Source organism: Myxine glutinosa, chromosome 1 (genome assembly GCF_964187855.1).
Source record: "Myxine glutinosa chromosome 1, kmMyxGlut1.1, whole genome shotgun sequence".
NCBI lineage: Eukaryota > Metazoa > Chordata > Myxini > Myxiniformes > Myxinidae > Myxine > Myxine glutinosa.
In genome coordinates, this window is record NC_136261.1 from 70,542,362 (window position 1) to 70,558,447 (window position 16,086).

Sequence of the window (16,086 nt, forward strand, 5' to 3'; positions counted from 1 at the left end):
AATTATACAGCACCTTTAATGAAGGAAAGGCAGTTGTTATTGAGCGTTTTAATCGTACTTTAAAAGAGAAATTATATAAAAAATTCACACAACTCGGTTCTCAAAAATGGGTGTATTTAATTCAGGATATTGTAGATAATTACAATAATACAGTTCATTCATCAACAAAATCAAAACCATCAGAAACATTTACAAAATTAGAATATGAAAATGAGATTAATTTGAGAAAGCCCAAGTTTAAAGTTGGTGATATTGTAAGAATATACAAATGGAAAAGTCATTTTGAGAAAGGTTATACACAAAAATGAACTCGTGAATTATTTAAAATCATTGATGTAATGGATACAGTCCCTTGGACCTACAAATTATATGATTTAAATGGAGAAGAAATCTTGGGTTCATTTTACTCACACGAATTACAAAAAACACAAGTAAGCAGATAATACCCTTGAAAATAATAAATAAATAAATAAAATGTAATGGGGATACGTTTTTAAATCTGTGAACCCCAAACACAGAATCCCACAACTTTTTAGTTGGGGCTTAACTTTTGTGTGTGTATAATGGGGATACGTTTTTAAATCTGTGAACCCCAAACACAGAATCCCACAACTTTTTAGTTGGGGCTTAACTTTTGTGTGTGTATAATGGGGATACGTTTTTAAATCTGTGAACCCCAAACACAGAATCCCTCAACTTTCCAGTTGGGGCTTAACTTTTGTGTGTGTGTGTATGTGTGAGTGAGTCATAATAATATACAAACCCTAACCCAACCCCATCCCTAACCCAAACCCATCCCTAACCCAACCCCATCCCTAACCCAACCCCATCCCTAACCCAACCCCATCCCTAACCCAACCCATCCCTAACCCAACCCCATCCCTAACCCAACCCAATCCCATACCCAATCCCATCCCTAACCCAACCCCATCCCTAACCCAACCCCATCCCTAACCCAACCCCATCCCTAACCCAACCCCATCCCTAACCCAACCCTAACCCAACCCATCCCTAATCCTCACATTCAAAATCCCAACCCTAACCCAATCCCATCCCTAACCCAACCCCAACCCTAACCCTCACATTCAAAATCCCAACCCTAACCCAACCCCATCCCTAACCCAACCCCATCCCTAACCCTCACATTCAAAATCCCACCCAAACCCTAACATAATCTTTCTTTTCTTCTTTTTTTAAATACATATTTCTTTTTTTTTTTTTCCTCTTCCGCCAATTCTGTCTTTCAAGGCTTTCAAGTTTGAAGAAGTAGAAATGGGAAGAAAGAATTTTCCAGCATTTTCTTCCTCGAACTTTCTTGATATTGCTTAAATCAAGCGTCATTAAATAAAGAACATTGTTCATTGCTTTAGAATCCAAAGAGTCTCCAAGAGGAACCCCACAGGTAGAGTCTCCAAAATAAAACCAACTTTCCAAGTTCCCAAGGTATAACCACATTCCTGTTGAGCCTCCAAGATAGGTATCACATTCCGAGTCATCAAAACAAAACCCCCATTCCGAGTCTCCAAAAATATAACCATCTTTCCAAGTCCCCAAGGTAGAACCACAATTTTCAGAAATATTGGGGGTTTCCGTGATAAGTCTCACATAGTATAACTGCGGACCATCAGGGAAAACTTCCCTTTCCCAATTTTTTAGGGTTTCTATGATGTGTCTCACATAGTATAACTGCGGACCATCAGGGAGAACTCTCCTTGCCCAATTTTTTAGGGTTTCTATGATGTATCTCACATAGTATAACTGCGGACCATCAGGGAGAATTCCCGTTTCCCAATTTTTTAGGGTTTCTATGATGTGTCTCACATAGTATAACTGCGGACCATCAGGGAGAACTCTCCTTGCCCAATTTTTTAGGGTTTCTATGATGTGTCTCACATAGTATAACTGCGGACCATCAGGGAGAATTCCCGTTTCCCAATTTTCAGAAATTTGTGGGTCTCCAATGTATGACTTGTATTCTGGCTCATCAAGGTAGAACTTGTTCAGTGGGTTTTGTTTTGATAACTCACAACAAGTATCATCATGGTAAAACTCTTTTTCAGGATTTTGTGGATCTCCAAGGTATAACTCTTTGGCTGGGTCATCAAGGTAGAACTCGTTCTGGGGGTCTTGGTTGTTCAAAATGTCTTCAAACAAAAAAATAACTTCATCCCAAGTTGTGTTAAAAGCAGAATTTTCATTTCGTATCTCAGATACAATTTCCTGTGAAAGAAAATAACAATGTATTAATTTAATACAATATTTTTTATTTGTATAAATCAAGCTCTATGAATATTAAAATAAACTTTGTTAACTCTTACACGAGTCTCATCTAAAAAAAAATTAAATAATTAATTAATTAAATAAATAAATAAATAAATAAACAAACTTACCTCCATTGATAAGAGGTTCGAGTCCAGTTCATCAATCTGAAGGTTGAGTTCTACACAGGTAGTAGGACTCCAAGGAATAGCAAAGTTATCCCATTCCATTTCGGCATAGTAGTCCATTCTCAAGTGAAGCAGAAAGCGTGTTTGAAAAAGCCTGTGTGGTCGGTGCCTTTTATAAGGACTGGGTGTGTCATTTCCTGTGGAAATTCCCTGGGCGTGTCTTAACTGGAAATGATGTGATGGAAATTCCCTGAAAATGATGTAATGTATTACCTGGAAATGATACAATGCTGAAGAGTTTATAAAGTGGGTGGGACTTAGCAGAAGTGGGCGGAGCTTAGTAAAAAAGTGGGCGTGGCTTAACAAAAAGTGGGCGGGCTTAGTAAAAAAGGTGGGCGTGGCTTACCAAAAAGTGGACGGAGCTTAACAAAAAGTGGGCAGAGCCTACCAAAAAGTGTGTGGCACTAGAGGCGCTCAAACAAGAACATTGAGGGAGGTTTACCATTTTATCTTAGCTCAGTTAAAATATCTTAATAAAGAACCAAACTCAAACATCTTTTTTGTTAATATATTAGATGGTGAAGGGAGTGGCAAGATAATTAAATTATTTCCCACGCATAAACAAATATTTGTAGGGTCGTTGTGTGAGTGGGTCAAAGATGATTCACCAGATGATATTAAGAGTAAAAGGTTAAAAGGTCCATAAGGTCAGAAGGATCACAGGTTCACACAGAAGGACCATTGTTTAAGTGGTCTAATGAATAAGGATAACATGTCAAAAGGTTAGAAGGTTCGTAAAGAACAGGGTGAGAGAAATAGAGGTGTTTAGGGGCAATGAGGGAGGGGAAAAATTAACATGTAAGTCAATGGGAAAATGAGAGTGTCCCAGAAGCAACATATATACACTACTGCCCTATCTTCCAATGGTAAACAATCCTTCAAAAACTTCCTGGATCCGGAATAATATCCTGAGCTTCACCAAAAACTAATCAATTCTTCCTTATCCCAAGGGCAATCATCACACCAACTTTCATCCAAATCCGTTCAGAACTTTTCCAGATATCTTGTTCACAAACACACGAACACACACACACACACAAGGACACATCGAATGCATTACTCCCTGGCGGGAGTAATAATGTGTAAAATTGCCCCAGGGCCTAAAGTGCTTTGCACAAGTGGTGTTATGTGGGACACAGTTTTGGCTGATCCTTGTTTCCTGGAATGGTGTACTCCTTAATGAGGGTGGCTTTCACTTTGGTAGTTGTTTGCTGTTTGAAGCAAAGGGCTAAGTAAAGTAAGCATCAATGTTGCATATCTGTATGATCCTTGGCGTCATAGACAATACCCAGTGGAAAAGATAGCTATAAGCAGATAAAGATGACATGGGAGGGGAACCACGTTAGTCTTTGGTACCTTGAATGGCTCTTTTCATTGGAGAGTGTGGAAAGGCCGTTTACTGCCAAGGCTTGAGAAGACGTTGTGATGAGGGTAAAGTGAGTGGGAAGTTTGTACATAGATTGAGAGACAGCTAGGTGGCAGGTAATTCTGCAATATGTATACATCCATAAATGAGATGTGGATTGACAGATCTAAAACATTTGTGAAACATTTTATTGTGACTGCTGCATAAAGAATACAGTGTGGCGGACACGAAAGCTCACTGGCGTGAGGGCATCATTCCGCGCACCAAGTGGGCGGCGGCCACGCCCGAGGGGTAGGCGTGGCCACGGGATATACACCGGGCGCGCAGCCCGGAGCGCGCCAGTGCCACAGTTGAGCTCTTATAATAAAGACTCTTGAACTTACCGCGTTGTCCGCTTCCTCCTTGGTATACAAGTAGCGCGCGTAGCACCGCGCTTCATTGGTGACCCTCAGACGTTCTGGTCAGCCGTCGCTGACCACCCGAACCCGCCACAGCAATGGCAACCAACGCGGTCCAAATCAAACTCCGCGAGTTCTGGGAGGCTCAAGCCGAAGTTTGGTTACTGCAGGCAGAAGCCCAGTTCCGACTTCGAGGCATCACGGTGGACGAGACCAGGTAATGCCACGTGGTCGCCTCCATCGGGCCCGGCACGACCGCCCGCGTCGTGTCGGTCCTGAGGAACCCACCGGCCGACGGCAGGTACGAGGCGATCAAACGTCTCCTCCTCGCCACGTTCGGCCTCACGGTGGACGCTCGGGCCGACCGCCTCCTGGACCTCCCCGAGCTTGGTGACACGCGACCGTCGGTCTGCATGGACCATATGCTGTCGTTGATGGGTGACGAAACCCCGAACGCTCTATTCCGGGCGTTATTTCGACGCCAGCTGCCAGCACGAGTCCGCCTCGCGTTGGACGGTTCTGCGACGACGGAACCCCGAGCTCTCGCTGCCAAGGCCGACAGGTTCTTCGCGGCTTTGGACACCCAGGCGAGTTTTGTCACGGCTCTCGAGGCTGACCCTGATGCTGATGCACCACACCTCGTGGATCTCGAGGCTGATGCGCATTTCATGTCCGCCGCCACGCCCGCCCACCACCGCCGCCACGGAGAAAACCGCGGCCTTCGCCGCAAACCTGGTGTTTTTTCCACGCCCAGTTCGGCCACAAGGCTCGGCAATGTCGCCCGCCGTGCTCATTCGGCAGGTCGGGAAACGCCCGGGCCGGCCCTCGGAAGTGGCACTGAGCGCCGGCCGTTCAAACAGCCAACTGTTCATCACGGACACCTTATCTGGGTGCCGTTACCTGTGCGACACGGGAGCGCAGTTGAGTGTCGTTCCCTGCCGGTACGTCCGACAAGCAGTCCGCGGGCCGGGGCCCCACGCTGCTTGCTGCCAACGGTACGTCCATTCGCATGTACGGAAAACGCTGCCTTTCTCTGCGGTTCGGAGGGCAGGTTTTCCGGTGGTCGTTCGTCTCTGCCGACGTGCCTATGGCACTGCTCGGCACGGACTTCCTGTGTGCCAATGGTCTGCTGGTGGACGTAAAGCACAGAAGGCTTGTCCAGGCTGAGACAATCAGCTCGCTCGCGTGCGTGCTGCCCGCCTCGTTGAGCAGCTCCCGGAGCGGCTCATCGAGCGGCTTGCTGAGCGGTTCGGTTCCGGCCAGGTTCATCTGTATGCTTCCGGCAGCGAACGAATTCACCCGCCTCCTCGCTGGTTTCCCGGCCCTCACGCGGCCCACCTTCTCGGCGGGGGCCGTCAAGCACGGGGTGGAACACCACATCCCCACCGCCGGGCCACCGGTCTACGCCCGGGCACGCCGCCTCGAGCCGACGAAGCTCGCGGTAGCTAAAGCGGAGTTCGCTACGCTGGAGCGGCTCGGCATCGTGCGGCGCTCCGAGAGTGCTTGGGCGTCGCCGCTTCACATCGTGCCAAAGCCCGGCGTGGGATGGCGACCGTGCGGGGACTACCGGCGCCTCAACGACGCCACCACCCCCGACCGCTACCCCGTCCCCCACATTCACGACTTCTCCGCCCGGTTGGCGGGCATGTCCTTCTTTTCGAAGGTGGACCTCATACGCGGCTACCATCAGGTCCCCGTCAGGCCGGAGGACATCCTGAAGACGGCGGTCATCACGCCATTCGGACTTTTCGAATTTCTTCGGATGCCCTTCGGTTTGAAGAATGCGGCTCAGGCATTCCAGCGACTAATGGACAGCGTCTTGCACGATTTGGATTTCATCTACGTCTACCTGGACGACATCCTCGTCGCCAGCGCGTCCCGCGAAGAGCACCTACACCATCTCCGCACGCTCTTCGAACGTCTGGGCCAGCATGGCCTCATCGTGAACCCCGCCAAGTGCCGGTTCGGCGTCGCCGACATCGACTTTTTGGGTCACCGCGTCACCAGGCATGGGGCCGTCCCCCTACCGGCCAAGGTGGAGGCGGTGGAGGGGTTTCCGTGCCCCCGCACGATCAAGGGGCTCCAGGAGTTCCTGGGCATGGTAAACTTTTACCATCGGTTCCTGCCCCGCATCGCCCAGCTCCTGCGCCCCTTGCACGAGGCCCTCCGGGGCAAGCCGGGCAAAGGTGACGTTACCTGGACCGAGCAGATGGACGCGGCGTTCGTGGGCGCAAAGCTCGCCTTGGCTAACGCCACCATGCTCGCGCACCCGGCCCCCGATGCACCGATCGCCCTCACCACCGACGCCTCAGACTACGCAGTGGGTGCGGTGCACGAGCAATGGGTGCGTGGTGCTTGGCAACTGCTGGCGTTCTTCAGCCGGCAGCTTCGCCCGCCTGAACGCCGATATAGTACCTTCGACCGCGAGTTGCTCGGGCTTCACCTGGCGGTCAGGCACTTCCGCCATCTGCTCGAGGGCCGTGCGTTCACGGCCTTCGTCGACCACAAGCCACTGGTCTTCGCGATGGGCAAGGTCGCCGAGCCGTGGTCGGCCCGGCAGCAGCGTCACCTCTCGGCCGTGTCCGAATATACAACGGACATCCAGCACGTCGCAGGGAAGGACAACCCGGTGGCGGATTGCCTTTCCCGGTCCGTCGCCCACGCAGTCCACCTTGGCATCGACTATGCCCGGATGGCGGCAGACCAGGCCGCCGACCCCGGCTTCCAGGCCTTGCGGACCGCCGTCACGGGCCTCCGCGTCACCGAGGTGCCGTTCGACGGCGCGGGCACGGCCCTTTTGTGCGACGTCTCCCTCGGGCGGCCTCACCCCATCGTGCCCACGGGCTGGCAGCGCCAGGTTTTTGACGCCATCCACGGCCTGTCCCACCCGGGCACGAAGGCCTCCCAGAGGTTGGTCGCTGACAAGTTTGTCTGGCATGGCCTCCGGAAGGCCGTCCGCGGCTGGACCAGGACGTGCCTCGCGTGCCAGCGCGCGAAGGTGCACCGGCACACCCAGGCCCTATTGGCCCCGTGCACGGTGCCGGAACGTAGGTTCGACCACGTGCACGTGGACCTGGTGGGACCTCTGCCCCCCTCGCGGGGTTTCACCCATGTCCTGACAATGGTGGACCGCACCACCCGGTGGCCGGAGGCCGTGCCTTTGGCGGCGACGACAGCGGCGGACGTCGCGCAGGCGTTCATCGCCACCTGGGTCACCCAGTTCGGCGCCCCCTCGGACATCTCGTCCGACCACGGCCCCCAGTTCACCTCGGAGCTCTGGGGGGCGGTCGCGCGGGGGCTCGGGGTCCAGCTGCACCGAACCACGGCCTACCACCCCCAGGCCAATGGCCTGTGCGAGCGGTTCCACCGCTCGTTGAAGGCCGCGCTCCGGGCCACCCCTCCGCGACGACGGCTGGGTCGACAGGCTCCCCTGGATCCTGCTGGGCCTCCGGACGGCACCCAAGGACGACCTGCGCGCATCCGCGGTGGAGTTGGTCTTCGGACAACCGCTGCGAGTGCCGGGCGAGTTCCTCCCCGACCCCACGGCACCATGGTCTGCGGCGCAGGAGCGCTCCGCGCTGCAGGAGACAGCCCGGAGGTTCACCCCGGTGCCGACGGCGCACCACGGGCACCCGCCTACGCACGTCGCCCCGGAGCTTCGCACCGCAGAGTACGTCTTCATCCGACACGACGCCCACCGGACACCACTGCGGCCCCCGTATGATGGGCCTTTCCGCGTGCTGGAGACCGGGGTGAAACATTTCACCTTGGACATCGGCGGTACTCCCGACCGCGTATCGGTGGATCGCCTCAAGCCGGCCCACCTCGACGTGGACCACCCACCGCCGGTGGCTTGGCCCCCGCGTCGGGGCCGCCCCCCTGCGGGCGGACCCCCGGCACCGCCCAGGCACGCCGCCCCCCGGTCCTGCACCCATCCCGGGTGCAGCCGGAGGCATCCCAGCTGGCATCCCTGCACCCCGGACGCCGCCGGTCGCCAGAGGGCGCTTCGGCCGGGTCATCCATTTGCCCCGCAAACTGGCCCTCCAGGTGCGCGGGAATTCTGGGGGGGCGCGTGTGGTGGACACGAAAGCTCACTGGCGTGAGGGCATCATTCCGTGCACCAAGTGGGCGGCGGCCACGCCCGAGGGGTAGGCGTGGCCACGGGATATACACCGGGCGCGCAGCCCGGAGCGCGCCAGTGCTACAGTTGAGCTCTTATAATAAAGACTCTTGAACTTACCGCATTGTCCGCTTCCTCCTTGGTATACAAGTAGCGTGCGTAGCACCGTGCTTCAACAGCTCAAATGGAAAAGTCACAGGAAAAAAGTATTTTGGGTGGTGTATAAGGGTATTACGTTGCACTCTTCTGTGTGGCGAAAAAGCAACATTACTCTTTTAGTTACAGCATACGAAATGACAATTTTTACATTAAAGATTTCAAATAAACCTCTTTAAAGTGGAGGTGTACATAACTTCTAAAATTAGAACAAAAAAAGATCTCAGCAATTTCCGTGGAATTATTTATTTCACATATGTGACTTACGGATCCTTGCACACGTGAAATACAGTTTGTTTATTAATCCTGTACAAGCACACGATTCAGCCTTGAAAACTCGTGTGAAAACGAAAAGTTTTTATTATTATTAAAGACTTCATGATTTTCTTTGTTCTGCATTATGAAAACCCATCTTTTTTGGGCGGCGTGTAATAGACCGCTTCTGCGATCGCTCCGAACGAAACATGCATTACCTTGTTTTATTTTCTATGAGTTGTAATCAAAATGTAACTTATGATAGAAGACGTGTCGATTCAGTCTTAAAATGGACCCCAGAGGCCTATGGACCCTCAGAGGTTTGCTGAGAAAACACAATGGTGGAGATTTGTTTTTGAAGCCCCTTCCAGAACGGGCGTAGCCACTCCCTCAACGGGGGAAGCCCCACACATGAATGGACAGACTCACCAAAGCAGAATATAATAGAGATACTGGAATATCTATTAACTTGTATTATATATTTTGGATTCCTTTCTACAAAACTGAAATAAACATGGTAAAAGCAATAGCTTACTTTTTCTGGGCATCCCTGTATATAATCACACACTGTCCAATGTAATTGACTTGTACAAAATTAGATCTTATAAACAGAGTTATGCAAGTATTCAACCACATGTATAAATCCATATATATTGTCGTGTCCCCGAGGTTAAGACCTCAAGAGGACGAATGACCGAAACGAGCTTTAACTCCAAGGCATATTTCAAACCTGGCAGGATTATTTCTGGCACGCGCGGGAAGGTTCAAATTCTTATCTGGTCGGGAACACATGGGGTTATACTGAACCCACAAACAAAGAAATGAACATACAGGCACGACAAAGAAATGCAATAAATAATGGGTTTAATAAAAGTAAATGCAAATAACAATGAAAGGTGAGGTAAAAACTATTTCCTACATTGAGACGTCTCCATTCAGACTCATATACACACAAGGGAATAAAAAAATTTTTAAAACCACCTTTAGAGGCCATTTTTCCCCGCAAGCGGGGGTTGGCCTTTTTCGGGAACTGTGGTTGTTGTTGTTTTTCGGTCCCCTTTTTGAAGCAATGTTTTACGGCCGGATGCCCTTCCTGACGCCAACCCTTTTTGCCGCCTTTAACGACAAGCAGGGAATTACCAGTGAACTGGTACTCAATTTGCTGACCTCGGAAGGATGACAGGCTGAGTCAACCCCCCTGGCGTTAATTCAGCGATTGACCGGGATTCGAACCCAGGATCCGAGGATCCTAAGCCGGCACCCTAGCCGCTAGCCCAACACCAGGGACTACACACAAGGGAATGATATAATTAAATAAATAATGGTTCTGCCGGCTGGCCCTTAGCTCTGGTCTCAATGAGGGCTTGACGTTCGTCGCCTCCAAACCACCTCACGGGAAGTGCACAAACTGGCGCGACAACGTGAGGTACTTGTCGCGGCCGGTTATCCTGCGAGCCCCTCTGCCGTCCCGGGGAAGCACAACGCGTACCCAGTGACCACGCATGCCGATTCTCTTCCTTGCGATGCCACCTGCCCCCCGAACCGCTCTTGCTCAGTCTTTTTCCATTCACTGAATTGAATTTGCTAAATGTCGAGAGAGAGAGAGACAGACACAGACAGACAGACACAGACAGACAGACAAAGACAGACAGACAGAGACTTTTGAAGTCCTTTTATTATCAAAATAATACAAAAAATGTATTTATATCTTTACACCAACCATAAATACATGAAAAAGCAATGAAACGAAAAGGTTACAGAAGTATCACGGCACACAATTTGCCAAAATAAACCATTAACTTTATACAACCTACAAAAAAACTACAAAAATATTACCAGTTGGTTCTCACGAACCTCACACAACCCTTCATGACACCAAGTATTGGTGAATTCATCAAGATTGTTTGCATCCTTTTTGAAACAAAACTCTAGTTTAAGTCTTGCTGACACGAGGGCATTGAAAAACAACATAACATTGCATTCCCCGGCAGGTTTACCGTTCAATTTCTCCCTTCTTGAGAGATATTTTGCCAGCTTGGCTGTTGCGACAAGAAACCTCATTGACATATTTTCCTTCCTTGACTTGGCATTAAAGCCGAAAATAAAAGAACGCAACGAGAAAACAACATTCATTCTGTGTGCCACAAGATTAAACCACCGAAACAAAGGAACCAATCTCACACAATTAATGAAGGCGTGGAACACGTCCTCCGTACATATGCAGAATGGGCAACATGTGGATGTAGGAGAGAAATGGTTGATTAACTTATTGGAGGGGACTATCCAATGGATCAGTCTCCATTGGAGATCACCAGATCTTTTACTTACGAGCTTGCTATACATGGAGTTCCATACAGCTTCAGAGGGGGGTCCCACAGGCAACAGTCTCTTCCACCGGATTACTCCATTTAGCGGTGTATCCCCCAGCAGTAACTTGACACATGACTTATATAGCTCTTTACTGCTAGTCTCTTGAAAGGGGCTTATCCCCATGCTAACCGGGGGTAAGTCTTCCCTTGAAGTGCACCAGTAACCCAGGAAAAACCCACTCATCGTGCAATGGTTTGAGCTCGTGGGACCAGCATACTCTCAGCCGTACCCCTATTCGTATCACCTCTCTCAACACTTTTGCAGTCACTCTTTCAGACCGAATTCCTGCTAGCTCGGCTACTTCTCGAGCTGATTTCCACCCGCAACCTGAAACTTGCCGGAGGTGCCATACTTTTGTGATGCCAGCAATAATGAAATGCTGGCAGAGGTCCCTATTTTGGGTATGTTTGGGAAAAGCCGATTGCAGAACAAAGGCTCTTGTGCAAACATATGGATGTCGTAGTTGTCTTCTTGACGGCACACTGTGAGGTTCTGCCAAGCATTCAACACACTCTGATAAAAAAAACAGGAAGAGGAGATGTGTCAACTTGTTGAAGCAGGACCAAGAAACATTCGCGGCCATATCCCAGCCCGCCAGCTTGCCGCAAAATGTGGGTGGCCAAAACATGGTTTGGTAATTGCTCTTTCACCAAAAGTTTTTGCACAGAGCATAGCCGAAAGGCCATTATACGGCTCCTGATGTCGACCATACTCTGGCCACCCTCGGCCAATGGACGGCATACAACGTTTGGCCGTAACCAGTGATGCCCTCCCCAAAAGAACTCCAGCAGTTGCCTTTGCACTTCCTTCACCAAGCCTTCTGGTGGTTGCAAGCAGATGAATCTGTGCCACAAGAAGGAGGCGACGAGGTTCTTGACTACCAAAACTCGGCCCTTATACGAAAGGTGAGGCAGTGCACTCCTCCATCTACTCAATCTCTTTTTTACACGTTCAGCAACACCTTCCCAGTTTTTCTGGCCGTACTGTGGGGATCCAAGGAACACTCCAAGATAGCGAACACCTTCATCCACCCACTTTAAACTTGCAGGAAGGTGTATTGGCGGGTCTTGCGCCATTCTAGATGCACTGTCCCTGACAGAGGGAACCCATAGCGCTTTGCTCTTTTCCCAGTTGCACTTCAACGAGGAAGCTAAACCAAACAAATGTAGGCACTTAGCCAGAGCTGCAATGTCGTTATTGTTTTTAACAATGACTGCAACATCATCAGCATACGCCGATATGACAACTGGAGGATGATCAGGAGATATACTCATTCCAGAAACGTTATTCCTTAGTAACACGAGAAGTGATTCCATTACAAGGGTGAACAGTAAGCCGGAGACAGGGCAACCTTGCCTTACCCCCCTTTGAACCTGTACGGGAGAACAAAGCTCATTGTTCACCTTAACTAAACTGAATATATTGTTGTACAATAAAGCAATATAAGTTCTGAAATTATCTCCAAATCCACAGGCTTCAAGCACATGATTCAAAAAGACATGATTGATGCTATCAAAAGCCTTTTCTAAATCAAGAAAAATTATACCAAAGTCATTCTGCACACAGTTGCCATATATCATATTTCTAATGAAAAATATGTTATCATACATAGATCTACCTGGGATACAATAACTCTGATCAGGGTGAACCAAATCGCAAATTACCCTTTTAATTCGATTCGCCAGAACTTTTGAAAGGATTTTATAATCAGTGCATAGTAGAGAGACAGGTCTCCAATTCTTCATGTGTCGCAAATCACCAGCCTTTGGAAGAAGGGACATCACCGCTCTCCTCAAACGTAAAGGCAATTCTCCATGAATCAGTGATGATTCAAGAACATGCATCAGCTCTGGACCTAATAGTTCCCAAAATTCCACATAAAATTCAGCCGGCAGTCCATCGATTCCAGGGGCTCTTCCCGAGTCAATTCCAGCCAGGGCTTGCGTTAACTCCTCGAGCGTAATTGGCAAGTCCATATCCAGCTGCTGGGACTCGGTTAACGAGGATAGGTGAGAGGTTAAAAGTCTCATTGTTTCATCACAAACAACCTGTTTTGAAAACAGTTTGGAAAAGAAGTCTTGAACACATAACCGTCTGTCTCTGGGATTTACAACAACAGCTCTGCCAGGATTAATTACAGAAAAAATGTTCTTGGGTGCTTTACTGACAGAGTCCAGACGAAAAAAAGCTTTACTAGGGGTATCTAAAACCTTTAAGTTCTTAACCCTTAGTCTGAGCAACAACCCTGCTGCTTTCTCCTGGATTAACTCTCTCAACTGAGTCTTCTTTTCTAGTAATAACTGGAAGTTTCTTGCATTGTTATTTTTAGCAAGTTTACCTTCGAGCTGTATAATGTCAGCTTCCAAACAAGTCATTGTTATATTCTTATCATTTGTAATGTTTGCTCTAAACTGTTGACAAACCACCCGAATCTGGGCTTTCGTATTGTCCCACCAAAGATTAACTGAAGAAAAAGAGGGCTTTCTTTGGATTTGATTAGCCCAGAAAACTTGGAAGGCTTCTTTAAATAGACCATTTTCTAGAAGACTGGTATTAAATTTCCAGTATGCACTTTTATTTATTGACTGAGGAAAAAGAAACCCCATGGTTACTAAATGATGGTCTGAGAATATTGACGGAAAATAATCTGGAGAGACTATAGCGTTTCTAAAAGGTGAGTTTATATACCATCGGTCGAGTCTCGCAAAGGACACTCTTCCTCTGGTGATGCGGCTCCAGGTAAACTGAGGTTCATTGGGGAAAAGTACCCTCCATACATCTAGCAAACCAACCTGAGAAAGGAAAAGGGATAAATCAATACATGATTCGGGATGAGGTTCTGCCGAGTTCCTGTCCATTACAGGTTCAAAGGTACAGTTGAAATCACCCCCGATACACACACATTGGTTTAGATCAACTGTCTGCAGGTGATTAATCACAGACGCAAAGAAAGCTTTCCGTTCTGTGCTCTCACTTGGTGCGTACACATTGAATAATATGAAATGGAAATTATTAACCACCAGTTCGAGAGAGCTGAATCGGCCTTTAATGATCTCCTGGAAGAGGATTGACTCAGGTACTAGCCCTGGTCGAAGTACGAAAGCAACACCTGCCGAAAGGGAAGACAGGTTGCTAAAAAAGCACTGTCCCCCAAAAACGCGACACCAATCATATTCTACGTTTTGGGTGATGTGCGTTTCCTGCAGTAAAAGTACATCGACATTTTTGCGCCGAAACAAACTTTGCACTTGAGCTTGGCGGTTTGGGTTTGCACCTCCACCGTTAATGTTCAAGGTGCCAAAGGTAATTTGCTTCATTCCTTATCAAAAGGTTTGATTGGGTGTTGCGAAATCTCAAGACCGGCTTTTGTAATAATTTTCCTGAGTCGGTGAAATTGTGACCTTGTTAGTGGAAATTCTTTGCCCTTTCTTGTTATTTCCTTTGCTGATTGAATAAATGAACCTAAATCAGGAAATGTATCCCTGATAACTACATTTCGCTGTCTATAGGTTTCATTCAGAAAGGAGAGTACAAGTTGAGGAGATATCATTGGCTGACTCAACTGAGACTCAGACAACTCAGGCACCTCGTCATCCTCATCAGATTCCGACAAGTCTGACAAGGTCCCTCCAGGATCGAGGATGTCGGCCTCCGTGGTCACTATGGGAATTGTCAGTATCTCTGGGGATTCGCTGGAGAGCTCCACTGTGCGATCCACGATGCCATGGTGATATTTGTGCTCATCAGACGTTGAAACCTCGGTTTCATCCTCTTGTGGAGCACAATCTACCGAATCAATGAGCGACTCGGTAACACAGTTTTGAATCTGCATCGGTAGAGCAGCACTGTGGAGGGATGAGTCAGTCACTGTCTGCTCGTTCACAGTGACTGATGTCAATGATCGTAACGGTTCGTTCGAGGGTTTATCAACGCATTCAGCGTTGCAACTTATTTCACCCATATAGCAATTTGCGTCCACAGAGATGGTACACAAACTTTCAGACATATTATCCTCAATTGCAGCACCCGATTCACCATCCTTTTTTCCAAACCCGATGGAAGCATGAGGAACACATTGAGGTGTGTGTTCAGCTACACTGGCCTTCTCCAAAACCACCTTTTTTGGATTACTGGTAGAAAAATTATCAACCGACGCCCTTCGTTTTTTAGAACCAATAATAGGATCCTCCTCCATTCCTTCACTACATGAGGGAATCGCAGCAAAGGTTGTGCGAGTTGGGGTCGCTTCGGTTTCTGTAACAGGAAGTGAAGTGCGATCGTTTTAAAGACTCGGGATATGCGCATCGATGCTGCTATTGTTCGTCTCACTGCAGGAGGGAACAGCAGGAACCGGTAAACTCACAGGATTAACTCCAGTCGGTTGAATAGGAACACGAGTATTATCCTTTTTACAATCGGTGTCTACGTGACCATTTTCCCGACACTTTGAACACGAAACCTTGGGACAGAAACGTTTAACGTGACCAAAGGCTCCACAGTGAAAGCACGTTAGTGAGGCTGACGAGGCGTACATTTGATACTCCCGATCGTCGGATTTTACTTTAAATGAAATATTTAACCCTGTATCATCACCACGATCGGGAAGTACCATGTAAACTTGGCGACGGAAACTCATAACGTGTTTTATCCTCTCGTCTCGGCTCTTCAGAGGGATCATGGACATTCTCGACACAGCTGTTCCATAACGAGAAAGGACTGACATTAGTTTGTCGTTTGATATAAATGGTGGTACGTTTGATACGACGATTTTCATCGCTGGAGTATCCATGGGGGACGCTAACATAAAAACGCCACTCTCTGTGGTTAAACCTGCACTCACGACGTCGTGAACAAAGTTTTCTTCGGACAAGAAAATAACAACTTTTTGATTCATTCGTGAGGCAGCTCGGACATGTTCGCACCCGATTATTTTCCCCACTGCGAGTACCACATCCTCAGTGAGGACTCCTTCTG

At 48.6% G+C, this 16,086-nt stretch overlaps 1 protein-coding gene across 3 annotated transcripts in view; it reads left to right on the plus strand.

Annotated features, from left to right (window-relative positions):
- The window catches only part of LOC144890912 (uncharacterized), a 106,769-nt gene that overhangs the window by 78,906 nt on the left and 11,777 nt on the right, over nucleotides 1-16,086 (plus strand). The gene's annotated exons all lie outside the window — the stretch shown is intronic.